The 23,676-nt window shown below is 43.5% G+C and overlaps 1 protein-coding gene and 1 long non-coding RNA gene across 3 annotated transcripts in view; one reads left to right on the forward strand and one right to left on the reverse strand.

Moving 5' to 3' along the window:
- The window catches only part of SNAP25 (synaptosome associated protein 25), a 130,879-nt gene that overhangs the window by 48,294 nt on the left and 58,909 nt on the right, over positions 1–23,676 (reverse strand). The window lies entirely within an intron of this gene.
- Positions 8,255–23,676, forward strand: part of LOC148517923 (uncharacterized) — a 49,695-nt gene continuing 34,273 nt past the window's right edge. Inside the window, exon 1 of the long non-coding RNA XR_015879243.1 lies at positions 8,255–8,316. This is a non-coding gene — a long non-coding RNA (uncharacterized LOC148517923). The remainder of the gene's footprint in view (positions 8,317–23,676) is intronic.

The following is a 23,676-nucleotide window of genomic DNA, read 5'->3' on the forward strand; positions in this document are numbered from 1 at the left end:
ACAAATTTGCGAGCAGTTCTGACTATAAAATAACCCAGTGACGTGGTCAGTGACGCTGCTGTATTAATTAGGCACACCCATAAAACGCCCGTTTTGACCTTTAAGCACGCCTGCGTTCTGATCTCCACTCCCCCGTTTTCAAGCACCTTCCCCTGTTACCACCCACATACGCCTCATTCTGTCACTCATATTAGCAGGCATTCGCTATTTAGCGAACAAATGATTTTCGGCCACACTGACGGATCGTAATACGCATGCGCAGTTGGGCAAACATCGCTCGGAAAAAACGAGCGGCCGCTTACGAGCGGCCGCTTACGAGTGGCTCTGAATCAGGCCCTTTGTTTATAAGTTGTTTCTGAACATAAATGAATTTCAAGTATGTACACAAACTTTGTTTGAGCCACAAAATTATTGAAAATATTGTATAAAATTGCCTGCAGGCTGTGTGTATGAAGTGTATATAAGACATAAATGCATTCTGTGTTTAGATTTGGGTCCCATTCCCAGATATCTCATTATGGTATGTAATTATTCCAAAATACGGAATATTCCGATATCCAAAATACCCCTGGTCCCAGGCATTGTGGAAATGGGAGACTCAACTTGTAGTATATATTGTAATGCATTTCTGCAACAATGGTAAATACAATATGGTACAATTAATATATATAAAGAATAAATTATATATAAATATATATATATATATATATATATATATATACAGTATATATTTAGTTGTATAGGTCCCAAATAAATCAAGTCCACACACGGCACTACTGATACAATATTCTGTATTGATACTCGTTAGTGCATATAATAAAACCACAGCGTTAGTAATGAATCCACAGCATAGTTAGCAACGTTTCAGGATCATCAACACCCCGTCCACAGACTGCTGTGGTGATGTAAAAATGGCAAATAGCTAAAACATTGGCATTTTTACATCACCACAGCAGCCTGTGGACGGGGGTTGAGGATCCTCAAACGTTGCTAACTATGCTGTGGATTCATTACTAACCTCGCTGTGGATTTATTATATGCAATAACGAGTATCAATACAGAATATTGTATCAGTAGTGCCGTGTTTGTACTTGATTTATTTGGGACCTATACAACCATATGTTTAATATAACACGAGCACACAAAGCTGCATTAACACGACCGGGTGCCGGATTTCATTTGAATATATATGTATATATATTATGATAGGATCACTGGTAAAGTGGTCGGTGGTAGATACATTTGTCCTAGGTTTTTGACCTATGTGTTCTAAAACCCCCAGGAGAAAGTCTGCAGTGAAGCAGATTTAAGTATCGGCTTTTGGAAAAGCCAGTTTGGGACCTAGGGATGTGGATGTGAGGAGAGGGTGGGCTCCATCCAAAACCCATTCCAGGTTTTGGTTTTTAGGCCTGTTAGCCTGCTCATTAGGGTCTGCACCTGGAGCTGGCTGATATAGGCTGTGTGTGTTTGTAAGCTAGTGTCTCATACCTGGGAGAGCAAGCAGACTGGCTGGCTCAGAGACACCTGGTGAAAACTACCTGTAAGGTTTTGTGCATGCGCTTGTGTTGATGGTGGAGGCAGTAGGCCCCACTATTTCTGTAGAGAGAGAGCCTCTTGTTTAGTTAGTGCCCAGACGGGCTAGCGTTTACTTTTATGTTAAGTTATTCTTTTTACATTGCACAATAAAGACTGGCGCCAACCAGTTAGCATGAGACCCCAGACTGGTGTACTATTTTCCGGCTGCTGTGTGTGTGAAGAGGGACCCCTAATCTGGTCCTGTTACAACTGGTGGAGAATGCGGGCACACACACACTGAAAAGTGCAGCAAGGAAAATTTGTCCTTTAAAATTTAAAGGGGCAGACACGTGATTGTTGAATCCCTGGAGGTGGCGTCAGTCAATGCTCAGAGAGACAAGATTCAGCTTCCAAACAGCACCTGGAGGTAAAATGGAGGACGTAGTAAAAGCCCTGCTTCAGGCTACGGCAGCTCAGCAGGAGACTAGTAAAATACAGCAGGAAGTTACCCGGGCCCAGCAGGAGGCTACCCGGACACAGCAAGAAACTAACAAGTTTCAACAAGCGGCCATAGAGGAAAACCACCAGGCCATACAAAAGGTGGTACAACAACTAGGGGCCCGGTCTGGAGAGGCTAATACTGGTCCTTCCACCACCACTCACTCCATACGAGCCAGTCACTTCCTACAAAAGATGAGTTTGGGCGATGATGTGGAGGCATATCTCACCGCGTTTGAGAGAACGGACGAAAGGGAGAGTTGGCGTAAGGAGCAATGGGCAAGTCAGGTGGCACCTTTTCTATCTGGGAAGCCACAGAAGGCCTATTACGATTTTTGCCTGACCAATGCTAAGGATTATGAGAAGTTGAAACGGGAGATCCTAACTCGCTTGGGGGTCACCACCTTTGTTCACGCCCAACGAGTCCATCGCTGGGAGTTCCAAATGGACAGACCTCCACGCTCGCAGATGCACGACCTCGTCCATCTATCCAACAAGTGGCTACAGCCCGAAACGCTGACAGGACCACAAATCATCGAACGAGTCGTAATGAACCGGTATCTGCGATCCCTACCTGCATCCTTGCACAAGTGGCTTAGCCATGCCGACCCTAAGTCCGCCGAACAGTTAGTCGAAATGGTGGAGAGGTACGTAGCGGCCGAGGAGCTGACGAGTCTGCCCCACCGAGCCCCGATGGCGCACCGGAGAACTCCCAGCAACAATGGTAAGACTGTTCCTGGGGAGAAGGGTGCTGGGCGATAGAACGTGCCTAAGACTGAGGGTGGGGAGCCTGAAGACAGGCTTGCCAGGCCGGGTAGGTTCCTGCCCCGCAAAAGATTAGACATTAATGTGACTCAATGTTTCCAATGTGGTGGCTTTGGCCAAATAGCCGCTAATTGTTCACTTACTTCTGAGCCCATGCAATGTGACACTGCTTCGGTCAACCGCAGGGGATCTTTCTTTGCACAGCCAGCCTGTACTGCTGACTGACAGGCTGAGACTGATAAACACCTGTGTACTCACTGTGAAAGGGAGCCGAGTAGAGGCTCTGTTAAACTCTGGTAGCCTGGGTACACTTTTGAGAACTGTGCTGGTGAACCCTTTGAAACATAAGGGAAAAACTGTTAGTGTGACATGCATACATGGGGATACTCTGTATTATAGTACTGCCGAAGTGAACATCAAGACGCCATGTGGTGCCGCGGTAATCTCCGTGGGTTTGGTACCGAGTTTAATGTATGATGTAATATTGGGAAGAGACTTTGCTCACCTCTGGAAGTTGTGGGAAAGTCGGATTTGCACTGTGGTAAATCACCCTGCCAAGTCTGAGAGGGTTACTGATGTAGTGGCAGAGGTAGAGATGTTCCCATTTTCTAGCATGGTTGGCGTACTAGAGAATGTGGAGCGTGATGGTGGCTGATCAAGTGTTATAGAGCCTGTTGATCGTCTGCAGGAGTTAGAGGTCAGAAGAGAGATCTTTGCCATAGAGCAGTTAAATGACCCTACTCTGGTGAAAGCCAGGGAGAATGTCAAGGTGGTCAAAGTAAACTGTTGGCTAAGTGGCAAGTGCCCTTTGAGATCTTACAAAAAGTGGGACAGGTCAACTATAAAGTTTACCAGCTGGGGAAAAGAAAACCAGAACAGATATATCATGTGAACCTGATAAAACCCTGGTAGGATAGAGCAGCTCTGTCAGCCATCTCAGCCCCTTCAGCAAAACCCGGTTCCCTGGTAGCCGAAGTGATGTAGTGGCAGAGGTAGAGATGTTCCCATTTTCTAGCATGGTTGGCGTACTAGAGAATGTGGAGCGTGATGGTGGCTGATCAAGTGTTATAGAGCCTGTTGATCGTCTGCAGGAGTTAGAGGTCAGAAGAGAGATCTTTGCCATAGAGCAGTTAAATGACCCTACTCTGGTGAAAGCCAGGGAGAATGTCAAGGTGGTCAATGGTAAACCCGTAGATCCCGATAGTCTCTTGACGTATCCTCACATGGTGATGTGGCAGGACCTGTTGCATAAGATGACTAAATAGGGGAGGAGATTGTGGAACAATTAATAGTCCCCAAAGCTTACAGGAGAACGGAGTTAGACCTGTCCCATGGTCATATAACGGCAGGCCACCTAGAGGTAGAGAAAACCACTGAGTGGATCGTGCAGAGGTTTTTTTGGCCTGGTGTCCATAAAGCCGTGTCTGACTTTTGCGCCTCCTGTCCTGTATGCCAGTATCATGCTCCCAGACCACATTTCAAAAGTCCTCTAGTCCCACTACCAATTATAGAGGTACCATTTGTAAGAATAGCTATGGACTTGGTGGGACCCTTGTTGAAGTCTGTCTGGGGACATCAATATATTCTAATAATTCTGGACTATGCTACCAGATACCCGGAAGCGATACCGCTACGCAATACATCTACCAAGTCAATTGCTAGGGAGCTGGTCCATGTTTTTAGCAGGTTGGGAATACCTAAAGAGATATTAACCGATCAGGGTACCCCATTCATGTCAAAAGTTATGAAGGAGTTGTGCCGCCTTTTTAAGTTTAACCAGTTAAAGACCTCGGTTTATCACCCCCAAACCGATGGACTGGTCGAGAGGTTTAACAAGACCTTAAAACATATGTTAAGGAAAGTAGTCAACAAAGATGGAAAAAAAATTGGGATTATTTGTTGTCTTATCTGCTGTTGGCCATAAGAGAGGTTCCCCAATCCTCCACCGGGTTTTCACCTTTCGACTTGTTATATGGGAGACATCCAAGAGGGTTACTAGACACTGCCAAGGAGACGTGGGAAGGGCAGTCCAGTTCTTATAAAACAGTGATTGAACATGTTTCCCAGATGCAAGAGAGAATTGCGGCTGTAGTGCTGATAGTTAAGGAGCACTTGGAACAGGCCCAACTAGCACAGCAGAGGTTATATAACCTCAATGCACGGTTAAGAAACTTTGCTACTGAGGACAGAGTGTTGGTGTTGGTTCCCACGGTAGAAAGTAAACTGTTGGCTAAGTGGCAAGTGCCCTTTGAGATCTTACAAAAAGTGGGACAGGTCAACTATAAAGTTTACCAGCCGGGGAAAAGAAAACCAGAACAGATATATCATGTGAACCTGATAAAACCCTGGTAGGATAGAGCAGCTCTGTCAGCCATCTCAGCCCCTCCAGCAAAACCCGGTTCCCTGGTAGCCGAAGTGACCGTGGCAAAAACCCTGTCAGCCAGTCAACAGCAGGAGGTCAAGGAATTTTTGATCTGAAATAGGGTACTGTTTTCTGACCTGCCAGGAAAAACCATGGTCATCAAACTTGACATGGTCACTGACCCGGGGGTTAAAGTTAACCTAAAGCCCTATAGGTTGCCTGAAGCCCAAAGGGAATCTGTGTCAAAGGAAATTAAATAAAATGTAGAACTGGGGGTAATTGAAGAATCACATAGTGACTGGTCCAGTCCCATTGTGCTGATTCCAAAGCCCGATGGGAGTGTGCGTTTTTGTAATGACTTCCAAAAGCTGAACAGTATTTCAAAATTTGATGCCTACCCAATGCCAAGGGTGGATGAACTAATTGAAAGGGTGGGGACAGAAAGGTATGCAACCACTCTGGACCTAACCAAAGGGTATTGGCAAGTGCCATTAACCGAAAACGCCAAAGAAAAAACAGCTTTTTCTGCGCCAGAAGGGTTAGTTCATTACAAGATGTTACCCTTTGGGCTACATGGGGTGCCTGCTACCTTCCAAAGAATGATGGATAGGATTCTAAGACCCCATAGACGATATGCTGTCTCTTATTTGGATAATGTGGTCATGCATAGTCCTGATTGGCAGTCTCACCTACCCAGAGTACAAGCAGTGTTAGACTCCATCTTTAAGGCATGCCTGAGAGCCAACCCAAAAAAGTGTTGTCTAGGGATGGAGGAAGTAAAATATCTGGGGTACACCATTGGCAGAGGTTTGATAAAACCACAGCTCAATAAAATTTAGAAAATACAGAACTGGCCACGATCCCTCAATAAGAAGCAGGTGAGAGCCTTCTTAGGGATCACTGGATACTATAGGAGGTTCATACACAGTTTTGCCACCATTGCGGTCCCACTTACTGACCTTACCAAAGGAAGCCAGCTGGCGAATGCAGACGCATTGTCACGCGTTCATTGCTTGGGGGCTTCAGTTGTTCCGTCCCACAGGTCAAAACAAAGGGGGGGATATGTGATAGGATCACTGGTAAAGTTGTCGGTGGTAGATACATTTGTCCTAGGTTTTTGACCTTTGTGTTCTAAAACCCCCAGGAGAAAGTCTGCAGTGAAGCAGATTTAAGTATCGGCTTTTGGAAAAGCCGGTTTGGGACCTGGGAGTGTGGATGTGAGGAGAGGGTGGGCTCCATCCACAACCCACTCCAGGTTTGGTTTTTAGGCCTGTTAGCCTGCTCATTAGGGTCTGCACCTGGAGCTGGCTGATATAGGCTGTGTGTGTTTGTAAGCTAGTGTCTCATACCTGGTAGAGCAAGCAGACTGGCTGGCTCAGAGACACCTGGTGAAAACTATCTGTAAGGTTTTGTGCATGCGCTTGTGTTGATGGTGGAGGCAGTAGGCCCCACTATTTCTGTAGAGAGAGCCTCTTGTTTAGTTAGCGCCCAGACGGGCTAGCGTTTACTTTTATGTTTTGTTTTTCTTTTGCACAATAAAGACTGGCGCTGACCAGTTAGCACGAGACCCCAAACTGGTGTACTATTTTCCGGCTGCTGTGTGTGTGAAGAGGGCGTCCATCTACCCCAGGAGAGGGACCCCTAATCTGGTCCTGTTACAATATATACAGTAGATATATATATATATATATATATATATATCTGCAACTTGAACTCTGTGAAGACTTTGTGTAGTCTCTAATCTGAGGTGCTATTAAGTAGCGGTTTCTGAGGCTGGTAACGCTAATGAACTTATCCTCTGCAGTAGAGGTAACTTTTGGTCTTCCTTTCCTGGGACGGTCCTCATGAGAGCCAGTTTCATCATAGCGTTTGATGGTTTCTGCACTTGAGGATATATTCAAAGTTCTTGAAATTTTCCGTATCGACTGACCTTCATGTCTTAAAGTAATGATGGACTGTCGTTTCTCTTTACTGAGTTGAGTGGTTGGTGCCATAATATGGATTACAACAGTAGTCAAATAGCGGTGTCCCTTGTGTACTAACCCTACCTCTGCACTACACAACTGAAGGTCTCAAACACATTAAGAAGGCAAGTAATTCCACAGATTGACTCTTGACAAGGCACACCTGTTAATTCAAAACCATTCCAGGAGACTACCTCATGAAGCTGAGAGAATGCCAAGAGTGTGCAAAGCTGTCATCCAAGCAAAAGGGGGCTACTTTGAGGAATCTAAAATATAAAACATATTTTGATTTGTTTAACACTTTTTTGTTTACAATATAATTCCATATGTGTTCTTTCATAGTTTTAATGTCTTCAGTATTCATCTACTATGTTGAAAATAATTTAAATAAACAAAAACCATTGAATGAGAAGGTGTGTCCAAACTTTTGACTGTTACACTATATATATATATATACATATATATATATATATATAATATCAATAGCAAACACCCTTGACACTGCAATTCTTTTAGGTAACTCTTATACATGCTAACGTACTAGGGAACAATCAGAGTTAAATGCAGGACTCCATCTGAGCCCCTTTCCATAAGTGATTGGCCCACCTTTAAAAAAGAATCCCACAACTGCACAATGTTGTCAAAGCCTTAACTTTCCCGCAGATCTCATTGTGATGCTATGACCACTGGTAGGCGATTAAATCACTTGTGCTGCTGTGTCCTCTGTGATGCGGATTGAGGAGTAACCAGCTGGTGTTACACCCACGGTGTGCGGGGACAGATGGAAGGAGTAGAGCAAAGCTGGAACTGTAGCGCTGATGTCATGCAGTTCTGTATCTGTGATGTTTATTATGCACAATGCTTTTGCTTAGTGCAGGGAGAGACATTATGCTTTCTGATGAAACAGGGTATCTCTATAACCGGAGAATGACGTCTTGGGAGCGTGCGCATGAAGTGCCCACGTTTTCACATCACGTTGGGGACGAGCTCAGCGCTCCTGCAGCAGCTGGGTTGCCCCCAGCATCCTCCCTGTGCAGCACCCACTTTTACGGTGCTCTGCAGCAGCTGCAGGAGTACGGGGCTCGCCGCCAGCGTGGCAGAGCAGAGCAGCGTGATGACAGCGTGTCCCCCAACCTTCCAACTGCCAACGGGGCTTGCTGGAACAGTTCCAGAAAAGCGGGACTGACCCACTAAAATCTGGACTTTTGGGAGGTATGCAGAAATACACATAATAAATATACACTTGTGGGTTCTCCTATGTCACTATTTCCACCAGTGTACAAACTAGACTACATAATTCACCTGTATTCATGCCAGGATGTTTTTACAACTAGCTCTTCTTCCCTCTGCCTCTCTAATCCTCCCCATATTAGCTTGTTGGTCTATCCCTGCTTTTTTCCCTATCTTGTGCATAAAGCATACAGTAGATTATATACCAACAATGAGATGAATAAATAAAAACTATATATAATATATATATATATATATATATATATATATCTATGTATATACCGAATATTATGCTATCTCTCTAAAAGAAACACCAATGTCTGAATATCCCTAAATAAGCTACCCAATATAAAACATACATAAAGTTACTATTTTAAACACTTACTGAACCAAGTGGATTCACTGAATATTATATTTAACAAGAACTTTTATGCTAATGTTATTTACAACACCATTATAATTACATCCATGTGCCTTTAAAAGTGAAAAGGTTCTTTTTGTGCAGTCAGCCACCAGTTGAGATTATTGGATAAAGAGACTTCTGCTTCTTCTTTTTCTTATTATTATGAACCATGATGTATTTTAACCTGTGATTGCTCATATGAGTAATATCTATATATTTTATATTATATGAATGTGGAATATACATAAAGCTTTTGAATGTCAGAAAAAAAATGTAATAAGTGATTCTGCGTGAACAGACTCTAGTTGAGTACATATGGACTTCAATGATTACTTAATTACTATGGACAGCCCCTATAAAATGTCACCAGAGTCACAGGCAAGGCATTGAGCTTGAAAAAGTCCAAAGTGTTGGACGAAACGCGTTGCTGCCTTGCTTACCTTTACGTTGTCCAGACTGAGCTCAAAAGGCTTTCCTTCCCACTGAGCACCCAGATGTGAGGTTCGTGTTTCACTAAGACGCGGCATATCTGCTGATCCTGGAACACTGCTAGGATAGAGGTAGTGCTAACCTCTACAGCACTCCGTCCCAATACTATAGCCGGCGGGACCCAGCGGTGAGAGTGACTTGCAGGACATCCGAGGTCCAGGATGGATCTAAGACAGAGAGCTGCCGCAGTGCGCTACAACACAGGATCACTAACAAAGTCTTTCGGTGTTGGAATGAATTTGCTAAAGCAGACGGTGCTTGTGCTGTGAAACTAAGCGGAAGGTAACTCTCATATGTTGCACACGGACATTAAGCAGTCCATTGACATTCTATATGATCCTCCATTTCTCCCTATCCGGGCTATGCTTATAGATCTCATCTGCCTCATTTATACACATCCATTTTATCTACTACCATTTATATGGTTTATAGTTTGTGTTGTATGTATGGTTCATTTGTCAGTATCTTTATATGCCAGTTCATTGAATGATCAATAGCGCTGATTCTATGTATATCCTATACAGGACATAGATACATTGCTGCAAGTCAGTTGATTTTTACTGTGTAGCAAAATATTTTTATTGTTGCAATAAATTTATTATATTGTGTCAATTGGTGACTGCTTCTATCCAGCTCAGTTTTTTTCTTTTAATAGGTATGCAGACGTGTCCATTTACAGGCAGAGCAATCCAGCCGCTCACGGAGTGAAGCGCTCACTCTCATATCCATGCATGGCGCAGCATATGTGCAATCTGCGATTACTTTGTGCTACATGCAACAAGGTCCGATGAAGTATCCCACTTAGAATACAGCACAATATTTGGGTTTTCAGCTCCATGCCTGTGATTTATCAGCTTCCTGGACTGCACCAACAGTTCCTTAAGTATTTCTCTGCATAGCTGCCTCATGTTGGCTGATTTTAACATCAAAATACACAGGACACAGTCTCCTACAGGGGCAAATGCAATGTTTCTAAAGGGGGGTTTCTAAATGTTAGCATGGGGTAGGCCAGGGGCTGGCTGGCAACTTTAAGCCTGGGGGGCAAACACTAGCATGTGGCCCTCAATATTCTACCAAATAACTGTGATGGAAAAAATTGCATAATAAGCTTCTCGTCAGAGTGGTGTATCTAATGTGGGTGTGGTTTAAATAACTATAGCAAATTCTTGTTATGCCAAAGGGCTATAAACAAACACATAACCTACCAGCCGTATCTAACAAAGCAGAAACTATACTAGTGTCCTCTGTTCAAAACAGTGACCTCTATAGAATAATAAGACTTAAAATCAGATCCACAATATGACCTCCTCTCCTTGCTCATTAAAAATCGGATGCCATATATGTCCCCCCTTTTTAAATTAGACCCCAGATTTTACCGACTCCCACCTATACTTTCTTAAAAATCGTATTCATTACACTCACACCTAACGCATTGAAAATAATACCCCAGATCTGAAGCACTCTCATTAAATAAAATAGACCCAAATTCTGTCTCTTCTTCCACATCAAATCGTACTAAAACATTGACACCCCTTTTTTATTAAAGATGATACCCCAAATCTGTATTTCCTCCCTTCCTCATAGCACATAATGCTGATATAGGCAGGAACACAAAGAGGAGAATGATATAGAAAAAGGGACAGATGGAGTCCTTGGACATCACAGGCTGGTGGAAGAGTAGATGATAAGAGATCAGGGGCAGGCAGTAAACTATGAGGTACTAGCTGAACCCTTCCCCTTCTCCAGATTACGCCATCATTATGGTGTGGTACTTGAGCGGATTATTGCAAAATCACTCCAGTGTCTAATGCCTATATATATGCTGCCCCTGATTACAGCCCAGCCCCGAGCAATCGTCTGATGGAAGATTTTGCCCGCTGGAGAGTTATTCTAGCAGTGCCCACATAGGACACTGGAGGCAGCTGCTGCATGTGAGTGACATGCACCATGCTGAGCAGTACAGAAGGTGGAGCCACATGTTTGGGAAAGGATTGGAGACGTACATGCAGGAAGTGTGCAGCGCTCCTGCCAGTAGTTGAAAAAAAGTCCTAAAACAACATGCCTCAGTCACCACCCCATCCCCACCAACCTTGCAACTGTGACCGACAGCCGGGAAATTCGGACACTATGCACGCAGACAGACTCTGCCCAGCCACTTACTGTTCTAGTCCTCCTGCAGCCTTCTGAATTCTGATTGGTGGATAGCTCCAGTCATCCACCAATCAGTGTGGGAAGACATCCCACCACTGTGATTGGTGGATGGGACTAGAGCCATCCACCAATCAGCATTCTGCCAAATACAGCCGGACACAGTGCGTCTGCATCAATAGGTATGTGACAGGCGACTGGACAGAGAGAAGATGCTCCGCTCTGACTGTAAGAATAACTGAAATAGAGCGGTCGGGGAGCATATTCTCTCTGTCTCCCAGCCGCAGGGTATGTGATGCAACTTGCGGCTGCAGCCACCCGGCAGCCCCTTAACTTTAAAATTGTAGCGGCCCGGGGGGCAAATGTCATCCTGCCCCCCAGCCCAGCCTGCCCCTGGGGTAGGCCATGCTAACACCACTGTATAAAACTGGTACCCTCTTCCCCTCATTTCAGAGTTGTTTGACAAGGTGCGAGGAGCCACTATCTTCACTCAGCTGGACCTTCGGGGTGCATACAACCTCATTAGAATATGTGAAGGAGATGAGTGGAAGGCTGCCTTCAACACTAGGGATGGGCATTACAAGTACTTGGTAATGCCCTTTGGATTGAGTAACACCCCAGCAGACTTCCAGGGGTACGTCAATGACATTTTTTTGAGACATTCTTTACATCTTCGTTTTATACCTAGAAGAAATTCTAATCTTTTCAAAAGATCTTAAGTCTCATCGCCTACATGTCAAAGGAGTTCTTTTATGGCCCTGAAAACATCAATTATACGGAAGAATCTCTAAATGCATCTTTGAGAAAACCTTTGTACCTGATGGATTCTGAGAAATTGAACGTCTTCAGGGAATGGCCCCAGCCAAGTTCTTTGAAGGGAATACAACAATTTTGGGGGTTTTCTATTATAGAAGATTCATCCACAATTTCTCAACCATAGTCGCCCCCATTACTGCTCTGACCAAGAAGGGTGCGAATCCTGCCCTTTGGCCTGCTCCTGCAGTGTTAGCCTTCCAAACTCTCAAGGAAGCTTTTGTGTCTGCTCCTGTCCTCAATCAGCCAGATGTAGAAAGACCATTAACAGTAGAGGTGGATGCTTCTTCCATTGGAGTAGGGGCAATTTGTCTCAAGTAGCCGCAGACGGCTGGAATCATCCTTGTGGAGAAACTACACCATTGGAGACCAGGAGCTTTTAGCAATAAAGCTGGCTTTGGAGGAGTGGAGGCATCTTTTAGACGGTGCTAAGTTTCCAGTTACTATAATTTCAGACCACAAATCTTCTGTATTTAAAAACTGCCTTAAGACTCAATCTCAGACAAGCAAGATGGTCCCTATTTTTCTCTCGCTTTGACTTTAAAGTTGTATTTCGTCCTGGTAACCTTAACAAAAAGGCGGATGCTCTCTCGAGTACATTTGTATCTGTCGAGGGTAATGAAGACTGCTCAGAATCCCAGACCATACTTCTTCCTACGGTGTTTGCTCAAACCCAAATAGACCCTCCACCTCTGGGCAAAATCATGTTGGTTCCTGATCTCTGAAAACAATTTCTTACATGGGCTCATGCTTCTTTGTTTTCTGGGCACTCTGGAGTCCTGAAAACTCTATAATGTTTCTAGCACGCATACTGGTTGTCAACAATGGCTAAAGATCTCAAGGAATTCATTGCTTCATATGTCAAATGTGCCCAGCACAAAACTCCTCGTAGGAAAACGTTGGGGCTTCTTCAACCTCTTCCCATTCCTACTAGACCATGGTCCCATGTCTCCATGGATTTTGTCACTGATCTGCCTCTCTCCCAGGGTTACAACGCTATTTGGGTGGTAGTGGACCGCTTCTATAAAAATGGCTCATTTTGTCCCATTACAAGGTTTGCCTTCTGGCACTTCAACTAGCCAAGATTTTTACTCTGGAGATTTTTCATTTGCAGGGTCTACCATCTGAAATTGTGTCCGATAGGGAGGTGCAGGTGGTGGCTAAATTTTGGCATGCATTGTGTTTCTCCTGTGGAATCAAGCTGACATTCTCCTCGGCATACCACCCTCAGACCAATGGGCAAACCGAACGGGTGAATCAAGAGCTGGAAACCTTCATAAGGTTGCTCATATTCTCTTCACAGGATGATTGGCTGTATCTACTACCATGGGCGGAATTTGCTCACAACTTCAGATACCATACTTCTACTAAGTCTACATCCATCTTCAGTGTTCGGTAGATATCCCAAGATACCGGAATTTCAAGGTCTGCCTCCATTAGAAGTTCCAGCAGTTACGAAGCTTCTTGAATCGTGTTCAGGAATTTGGAAGGAAGTCCATGCCTCTTTTAAAAGAACCTCTTGTAATTTAAAAAAATTTGCTGACCAAAAGCGAATGGCCATTCCTTTGTTGATATCTGGTGACAAGGTATGGTTATCCATAAAAAACATTAGGATTAAGGTGCCAAGCATGAAAATCGCTCCACGGTTTATTGGGCCTTATAAAATTTTGAAAGTCACAAATCCAGTCGTTTATCAGTTGTACTTGCCTCCTCACTTAAAGTTATCAAAATCCTTTCATATTTCACTGCTTCGTCCTTTAATCCTTAATCGGTTTCAACAATTCCCACCAAAAATTCCACAGGTTCACACCTGATGGGGAGTTGAATTTGAAGTTAAACAAATTCTGGATTCTCGTCTTTGGTTGGGACAGCTCCAATACTTGATTTATTGAAAGGGTTATGGCCCTGAAGAACGTTCTTGGGTTAAAGTCTTGGATGTCTGTTCTCCTCAGCTCATCCGCTCCTTCCACAGGAAATTTCCTAACAAGCCATCCCTTTGTCCAGAGTCCACCCTGAAAGGGGGGGTACTGTCAGTATGCGGCCTGGGATCGGCCGCTACTCACTCCTACGCCGTCGTCTTCGTGCTCAGAGGCATGTGGATGGCAGGCCTAGGAGCAGAAGCGGCTGAGTATTCTCCCCTGGGTCTGCTAAAATCCTCATGTGCGCGTCTTGGTTCCATTTAGTGTGGACATGGGCGCCGCCATGTTGGTTCGAGTCATCTGACTAGTATCCTCCACTGGTAGCCTGTTGTCGGTCAGCTGATTCTTTCGACCAAGGACCAACTACCTAAGTGTAACTTAGTCTTTGGAACAGGAAGTTGCCTCTAGTGTTCATTTGCTGAGACTGTGTCCTAGGCTCAACACTATGTTCTCTATCAAGTTGCATCCCCTATGGTTGTCATCACTATACAGCGTCTGGTTTACTCGAAGCTGTCATCCATCGCTATACAGCGCCTGATTCGCTCCAAGCTATTACCCATCGCTATTTTGCATTTGGATACTCTGGGTGTCATCTACACTATTCAGCGACCAGATCAACCAGAAGTACTATTTCACCTTACAGCGTCTGGTGTGCCAGTGCAGCTATCTGTGGCAAACATTATTTGGAGTGCCAGAGTTGTCGCCATCGCTATTGGCAACTGCCCCAATTTGCTTGTCCTTCTAGTTGTCCCTCCAGTACATTCGTGGTCTTGCCCCTTGTCTTCTTGCTACTTTCAGATACCTACTCTGGGGGCCGTGACCTGTTCACCTGGTGCAGCGAAACCCATATTCCGTTTGGAGGGGTCACTGGTGAATACCATCGGGTGGATTAGATTCTGCGCCCTGGAGTAGGTCTCGCCAACATCTGCGAGTAGCCTATGAGGAAGACTTACAGTATGTATTACCTCCTCGTCTGTTGCCTCCAATTCACCCTAGCCCCCCGGCTCCTGAGCCTAAAACTGAGAACAAACCATACCCGGGCCTGACATTTTTCCTTTGCACATGTACTTACTGTATACACTTACCTAAGATATGAAATGGGGTCTGCTGAACAGGTCCTCAAAGAAAATAGATGATATACAGATCAATAGAATTCCCATTTCATTTCCAGGCAGTCTCATGCTGGAGCATAAATCTGACAGTAAACTGCCAGAAAGATCTGTAAAGGACCATGGAAGAAGCTGCTGCTGGGCATGCACAGCAACTCTTCTTCAGCCATCTTCTTGTTACCTGCCCACTAGAGAGATTTATCCGTTTGGGTCTATCAGCGGAGGGTTCTGTGTTCTCGGAAACCCCCTATGAGTGTGCCACTGTCCTTGTGAATCTAAAGGTTCATACACACTAGAACAGGGATGGCCAACCAGTCAAAGAGCCAAAAAATATCTGTAGTCAAGTTAAAGAGCCTATAGCATGTGCGCGCCGAAGGCGCAGCCTAGCTGTCACAAGGCCACGCCCCAGTTTTGTGCACAAGCTTTTGGCATAACATTCGCAGAAGCATGACCTTGTGTCAAACCCCTGTTGTTAGTCACACTGTAGAAGTGAAAGAAAAACGCCAGAGCAATATAGAAAACATTAAAAAAGCCACGTTCACATAAAATACACAGAATCAAGCTTGATCCGCATAAAACACATTTAAAAAAACACATCCACATAAAATACACTTTGAGATCCAGAAGATCCAGAACCACATAAAATACATTGAAAAGCAAGAATCACATAATCACTTCAGCTACTCCATGTGTCACTCCAGCCCACTCCCTGGCCATTCCAGCCCACATTCATGTGTCATTGCAGCCCCCCCATGCCACTGCAGTGGCCCCTCACGTGTCACTCCAGCCCCCCCATCCCCCGGAGTTATTGCTACACCCGCACTCTGCCCCCATAAGCATGAAAGCAGGCATTACCCCCCAGCTGTCAGGCTGCCCCCCCACTGGCTCTCAGGCAGTAGTGCCAATCATGCTGTGCCCCCAGTAGTCGTGCCTTCTGCAATGCCCCCTGTAGCGGCGCCCATTATGCAATGCCACCAGTAGTTGTGCCCCTTCTGCAATGCCCCCTGTAGTTGTGCCCATTAAGCAATGCCCCCAGTAGTTGTGGCCCTTATGCAATGCCCCCTGTAGCTGTGCCCCTTCTGCAATGCCCCCAGTAGTTGTGCCCCTTCTGCAATGTCCCCTGTAGTTGTGCCCATTAAGCAATGCCCCCAGTAGTTGTGGCCCTTATGCAATGCCCCCTGTAGTTGTGCCCATTAAGCAATGCCCCCAGTAGTTGTGGCCCTTATGCAATGCCCCCTGTAGCTGTGCCCCTTCTGCAATGCCCCCTGTAGTTGTGCCCATTTAGCAATGCCCCCTGTAGCTGTGCCCCTTCTACAATGCCCCCTGTAGCTGTGCCCCTTCTGCAATGCCCCCAGTAGTTGTGCCCATTACCAATGTCCCCCGGTAGTTGTGCCCCTTCTGCAATGCCCCCTTTAGTTGTGCCCATTAAGCAATGCCCCCAGTAGTTGTGCCTCTTCTGCAATGCTCCCGTAGTCATGCCCCCTAAGGTAGTACTCCCAGTACTAGCTCCCCCTCCCCACCCGCACCCCTATGAAGAAACGTACCTGTTTTCATGCTGGCACCGCTCCACGCCGTCAGGGCTCCCGAGTCCTGCCGTCACTGCTGCTTCTGCTGTCTGCTGCCGCTTCCGCTGCATGCTGGATCTAACTGGATCCAGCAGGAGCGCGGGCTCCTCATATCATGATGTCACCCGCGCACTGCATCACTGGGAATGCTGGCCTTTGAAGCGTTCAGTGACATCATCTTGCCACGTCCCTGAACAGGCACTTTCTGACGATTTCGTCAGATTGGCCTGCATGTTTGCATGACAGCAAACATCGTTAACCACCATCCGGAGAGCGCATTCTTGGTCGTTTGGTGCATAAACACTGGACAATATGAATACTATATCGTTGAACGATATTGTTATCGTTCATTTCGTTCACTTTTATCGGCTAGCGTGTATGCCAAATTAGCCTTTTTCTAACCTCTTCCCTCTGCCTCTCCCATTGTACTGGCTCTTCTACTCAACATGACTGCCAGTAGTGTTTTTGTCTACTGTCTTAGCCTCTACTACCTCTGATGGGAGGCTATTCCACTTGTCCACTAACCTTTCTGTGAAGTAATTTTTCCTCAAATTTCTCCTGAACCTACCACCCCCCAGTTTCAGAACATGTCCTCTTGTTCTAATACTTCTCTTTCTTTGAAGAATGTCTCCTTCCTATAGCTTGCTAAAACCCTTTATATATTTGAACGTTTCTATCATGTCCCCCCTTTCTCTTCTCTGCTCCAAACTATACATATTAAGATCTTTGTGTCATCTGCAAAACGGCATAGTTTCCCTTCAATACCATTTGCAATGTCACAAATAAAGATATTAAAAAACACTGATCCAAGTACAGATCCCGGAGGTACTTCGCTGGTAATATTTCCCTCTTGAGACTGCACTCTGTTTACTACAACTCTCTGTTTCCTATCCTGCAGCCATGATCTTATCCATGTAACTATCTTTGTATCCAGTCCCATGCTTTCCAGTTTATTTAACAGTCTGCTATGTGGAACAGTGTCAAAAGCCTTACTAAAGTCTAGATAAGCTATATCTATGCCCCCCCCCCCCCCTTTATCTATTTCCTTAGTCACCCAGTCAAAACAACTTAGCAACAACTTCTCTTCTCAATTTGTAGATTATCCTTTCCTGATCTGGAAGTACAGATGTAGCCAGCCTTATCATTGCTGCAATGCGTCCGCTCGTGCGCACACATCGCAGCATAGTGCAGCAGTCTCCAGGCTGTGAGTTATCGCAGCCAGCGATTACCCCATTGAAGTCTGTGGTGTGTGCGTGCATGCGCACACCATAGCCGCGGACATGCTAGTTGCGCCATCCATGCCGCAATGAGCTCGCATCGCAGCATAGATGAGCGTGGCTACATCTGTATCACAAATTAACAAAACCCTAGCACCAGCCATTGGTAAAAGTATGGACTGTAAGCCTGAGAGAAGAACCCTTTTATCTCTTTCTGTTTAGAAATAATTCTGTCTTGCCTTATTTCTGTGTCAGTTCCCAATTGTAAAGCCCTGTAAGGAATGAAAGCACTATATTATTATTAAACATTAATAAATAAAATACATTAATGGCGTCACCAAAGGGAATGCCACATTTAACGCACTGTTCATATTTTGTTAGAGAAACCAGTCATTGCAGGTGTATAATTCACCTTGCAGAGGGCTTTATAGCTGCTTTGTAAGCTATAATTATGTGAATTTAATACATACATGACAACATTTTATATCTCCTAGGAGACACATTTGGCCACTTCGGGGGGCGGGGCCAGACTCCTATGTCTTTAAGCCCCATTTTTGCATCATTGAGACCCGTCCCTCCATACGGAGCCGCAATTACCTCCCCATCCTGCCCTCTTCACTAGGAAGTGGGAGAGATGCGGGAGATCCAGACACTAGGAGGTGGGGTGGGGCTAAAATTCGGGAGCCTCCTGCAACGTCCAGGAGAGTAGGTAAGTATTATGTAATGTGATAACAAAAGACAAAAGTAAATATTTTTTTTTCATTGTAAGATATTCATTTAATTAGCATACTATGTCAATGTCACTCTGTTAATTAAAATAAGAAGGGACATTTAGAAAGATTTACAATAACTGGTAATGTAATTAATTGTGGACAAGATACAAGTGCATATAAGTTAGCCCAGCATGAATATCTGCTATGAAAGCTGTCAGAAGCCTAGGAATGGACATTTTCTACTAAGTGGTCACATGATGGGGCTGGGATGTAGTTATGAGACCGTGATGTGGTCAGCTTGACAAATTATTGCAATATTTTGGAATTAGCGGGAATGAATTACAGTTTGGAATACAAGTAGGTGAGTGCCGAGTTTGTATGAGGTAAAGTGAGTGATGCCTCTGTTTACCTATTTGCATGCTCTAATACAGGAGGGCACCTGGGAAGTTTATCCATCATATTTTTAAGTGTAAGTGCCGGACCTGGATATTTATATCAGTCCCTGCCCTAATGGAGCTTACAGTCTGAAATCCCTACCATACAAGCACACATACACGTTAATTGTTCATTTTGTCACTATCTATTTAACCTACCGGTATATTTTTAAAGTGTTGGAGGAAACCTGAACACCTGGAGGCAACCCAGGCAAATAAGGGGAGAGCATACAAACTCCACACCAATAGGCCATGCATGGACCGGAATTGAACTCTATCAGCAGAGATGGTGGTGACAGCAGCGGATACTGTAAACTGTCACAATGATGCACTTGCAGAATTTTCTGGGTGCAGTAGTTCGCCAGATGAAGTGGTATACCAGAGTATTCCAAGTTCCATTGTGCTTCATATAGAGACTCAGGTGCACACAGATATACAAACGTCTCATATCACATTAATCAGCACAGTCTGCTGGTGCATCCTGGTCGCACTGCATTGCGGCAAAAAAATACACCTGACGCTAGCAGAGTAGCACAGGACCTGGCGGCTCACTCATGCCAGGCAAGTCGTCCTGCGTGGCGTATGAGTACACATCGGTAAGGAGGGAGTATTTAAACTGTAAGACATGGCAGCCTAATTATCTAATAAAATGATAACATGATGCATATAAACACAAAGTTATATTTTACAGTCATGGCTACATTGTATCATTTTGTGTACTTGGTGAATTCTATTCACTCTCTACCTGTGTTTCCTACCTTCGGAATAAACACTAGTTTAGGGGGTTTTCACCTATTGTCTTGTGCGATTTGCAATCTTTTTGTGTTGCAAAAGACATTTGCATGTGTTACCATTTTGTAAATATCGCTCTTATTTCTAATAGCATAAATGCGGACATACTATTTAATAATGTATAAGAACCTATCACTTTGCTTGGCATTGTTTTTGCACAATATGCTGGCGAGAATGTGCTTAAGGTAATCCTGATCCAACGGATTCAACTTTTTATACTGTACTTCTTGCACGTGCTTATACAAATAAAACCAAATATAAATAGCACAAATGTCTATTAAAAATATCATAACGGGTGCATTTCAACTATAATATTTAGGGTTTTTTATTTTTGGCTTATACAATGTTGAAGATGTTGTTCACTTAAATACTCCCCTGATATATTAATTAGAATGGCTGAGCCAAATTTTATCCCAGTCTGAAAAAGATGAAAGCCTCACAAGCATCATTGCAGAGCCGTAACTAGGGCAGTGTGACCAGTGCCATGGCACAGGGCACCGCAGGGCAGGGGGCGCTGTTTGGGCCTGTCAAATTTCCTGTTTATTATCATTCTCACTTGTAGCTTCCTCTTCTTTTATCCCCAGGATCTTCTGACCTCCCCTATCTCTTCCCTGGCCCTTCCCCATGAGGCCATGGCCCCTTTTCAGGTGTACTATCTTATGTCCCTATTTAAAAAAATGGGAGGTGGGGGGCGCCAATGCTCTTGCTGGCACACGGCACCAAAAAGTCTAGTTACGGCTCTGCATCATTGTATAAATTATTTGATCATTTTAAGTGAGCAAGAGTCAGCTCCAGAAATGACACACAGCACTTGTTCAATTTAGTACAAATAAGGCTTATTAAGAGCCTTTCAACCTGCACATGTCTTTTTCAGTATGTGACCTCATAACCACTATGCTGCTTCTTGGTGGAAAAATAAGAATATATTAAATTTGAGTACATTTTTTGTAGTAAATTGCAGTATGTGCTATTGAATTTAATAGGAGTACCTTAAACTGGGTCAGAAAGGGCTAAGTACAGGTGCCAGCTCCAAAATAAAATTCAATGCAAATAGGAACAATGAATAACCCTTTGGGGTTATATTTACTAAAGTGCATGTTTTTAGAAGTGGAGTTGTTGCCCATAGCAACCAATCAGATTCTGGCTATTATCTTCTAGAAGGTGCTAGATGATAAGCAGAATCTGATTGGTTGCTATGGGCAACATCTCCACTTCTAAAAACCTGCACTTTAGTACATATACCATAGCTTTGTCTCAAAAAGGTTAACAAGTTCAAGGTTTACACCTACCTACACAGTACAAAGAGCTGAAAGCCGTTTACTTGTTTAAGATTGACGTTCGCATAGATGGTTGGTTCATGTAATGTTTATCCATTGGTGAGGTCATGGGGAGTCAGTCATCATAGGAGGTCCGCAACTTAACATGTTACAGAAAGAAAGTAGTCCCCTTCCCCATTAATGCAAGAGATTCTGTGCTAGCTAAATAGCCGAATACATTACTGACAGCAGATGTACTTTTTTCCATCATTCCCAATGCTATGCTGCCACCTCCTGTTCCCTGAAAGTCTCAGTGAACCAAAATGTATAGTGCTTATCTTTTTTGTTTTTATTTACTTGCAATACATCCCAACACCCATACCCACCCCTAAAAAATCCATTGAATTTCTGCAGGCACCAGATTCACCAGTGAGCAGGTAGTTATCCCTCAATTTCTGGACAATAGGGAGGTACGGAAAGCTGTCAGGTCACTAGTGACATCACTACATGAAAGGCTAAGCTATATAGTTTACATTCTTATTTATATTGGCTAAAATTGTTAAAAGAGTTAACATTTTCATGTTAAAGTCCAACTCATTGGATTTCATCCCAGAGTCAATGCATAATAGCACCCAGCAGCTGGGACTAAAGTAGTCACTACTGTATTAGGATGGCAGGACAGTCCCATAATAGCTGCATTTTTTGTCAGGCTGTATGTAGACGCTAAAATGTAACACACAATCATTAAAGTGCTACAACTTTATTTTGTACATCTCTCATGTAAATAACACAAACAATCTATTTTCTGTCATAGAGATAGATGTATGAAGGACTTAATTTTTACATAACATCAGGTCATCTTATACACACACATTCCGCAGTACATATCCTAACCCACTACTCCATGCTCCTTCCTCACTATCTACCCCATTTGTGTCGCCCCTGTCTGTCTGCCCCTCCCCTTTAGAATGTAAGCTCTCACGAGCAGGGCCCTCTTCCCTCACGTGCTTCTCCTCCCCCTACGTATAGTATCATTTACTCTTAACGCCCCACAACAGCTCCTAACACCTGGTTGCTCATGTCCTGCTGCTTGTGTCATGCAGTTATGTTTATAACCATGTCCTTGCCCTGTAGTGTTTTGTATTACTATTAACTGTTTTTCTTGTGTGCTCATTTATGTACTGTGTAAGGCGCTGCGGAACCTTTGTGGCGCAATATAAATAAAGGATAATAATAATAGCTTTTGTGAAATAAAAAATATTTGTTTAGACGAATGTGAAATCTGGGATATGATCATTTATGACATAATGGAATCACACAATGCCTGGCTGTACATTTTTTTTTTTTTAAGATAATACAATTTTACATCATATGTAATGAAAATGATTTTAGGAAATTATCATAGATTATATGTAATACATCAAATGACAGACTATTTTGAAATCTTGTTTGTACATAATTGCAAATAAACTATCTGAGTCACCAATCGATGCAGTTCATTAATATTGCTTTGCTTGTTTTACATAAGCCTGTTCTATTGAGGACGGTATCATCCACGTGTTAATATGTAAACACTGTCTTGATGTACTATTTCTTTATCAAATGAAGCCGCTTGTATATTCATATATTATTCCTTTATTAAAACCTGTGGCTTTTATAATAATATAATAGCAATTTATTAACACATAGTTTTTATACTGATAAAGTATTAATTTATTAATTCCTTTTAATAATTTATTTATACTGTATACCGCTTTAAGTAGGTCATTTGAAATCAAAATAATACCTCTTTTAATTATAGCTCAGTAAAAAAAGTATAAAGATTAGCATAAACAGTATTAAAATGTACATTCAGGTAATAAGAGCAAAAAGTTTAAATCTCCAAGATGACATCTCTAGGTTTTTTGTTTAGAATATACTATTGTCTCTTTGTTAATGAAAGTTAAAGGGAAGTAGAGAAAAACACATTATCAAAACTACATTTGTACAAATTACTGTACTGATGCATCAATCGCAATTTAATTATGGTAGTCTATCTGCTTACTGCACACTTTGAGGCTGATCTGATTTAGTGAGGCGGAATAAATATTCGATCTCAACTTTAATGCAATGAAAACCTACCTATAAAATCTCCTTTAGTTGTGCTTCTTTGTAATGTGTTATTTCGGTTTTACCTTACAGCTGCTACATCATTATTTAAAGTACATTTTTGTAGGACGTGTGTTAAATGTTGCTGTGCTACGGTATGTCACCCTATGTGCTAAATGTTGCTGTGCTACGGTAAGTCACCCTTTGTGCTAAATGCTGCTGTGCTACGGGATATCACCCTATGTGCTAAATGTTGTTGTTCTACGGTATATCACCCTATGTGCTAATTTTTTGCTGTGCTACGGTATATCATCCCATGTTCTAATTGCTGTTGTGCTACGTTATATCACCCTATGTGCTAATTGTTGCTGTGCTATGTCATTGTAATAATTCAAT

The sequence above is a fragment of the Taudactylus pleione genome, unplaced genomic scaffold, assembly GCF_031769625.1.
Source record: "Taudactylus pleione unplaced genomic scaffold, aTauple2 ptg000206l, whole genome shotgun sequence".
Taxonomy (NCBI): domain Eukaryota; kingdom Metazoa; phylum Chordata; class Amphibia; order Anura; family Myobatrachidae; genus Taudactylus; species Taudactylus pleione.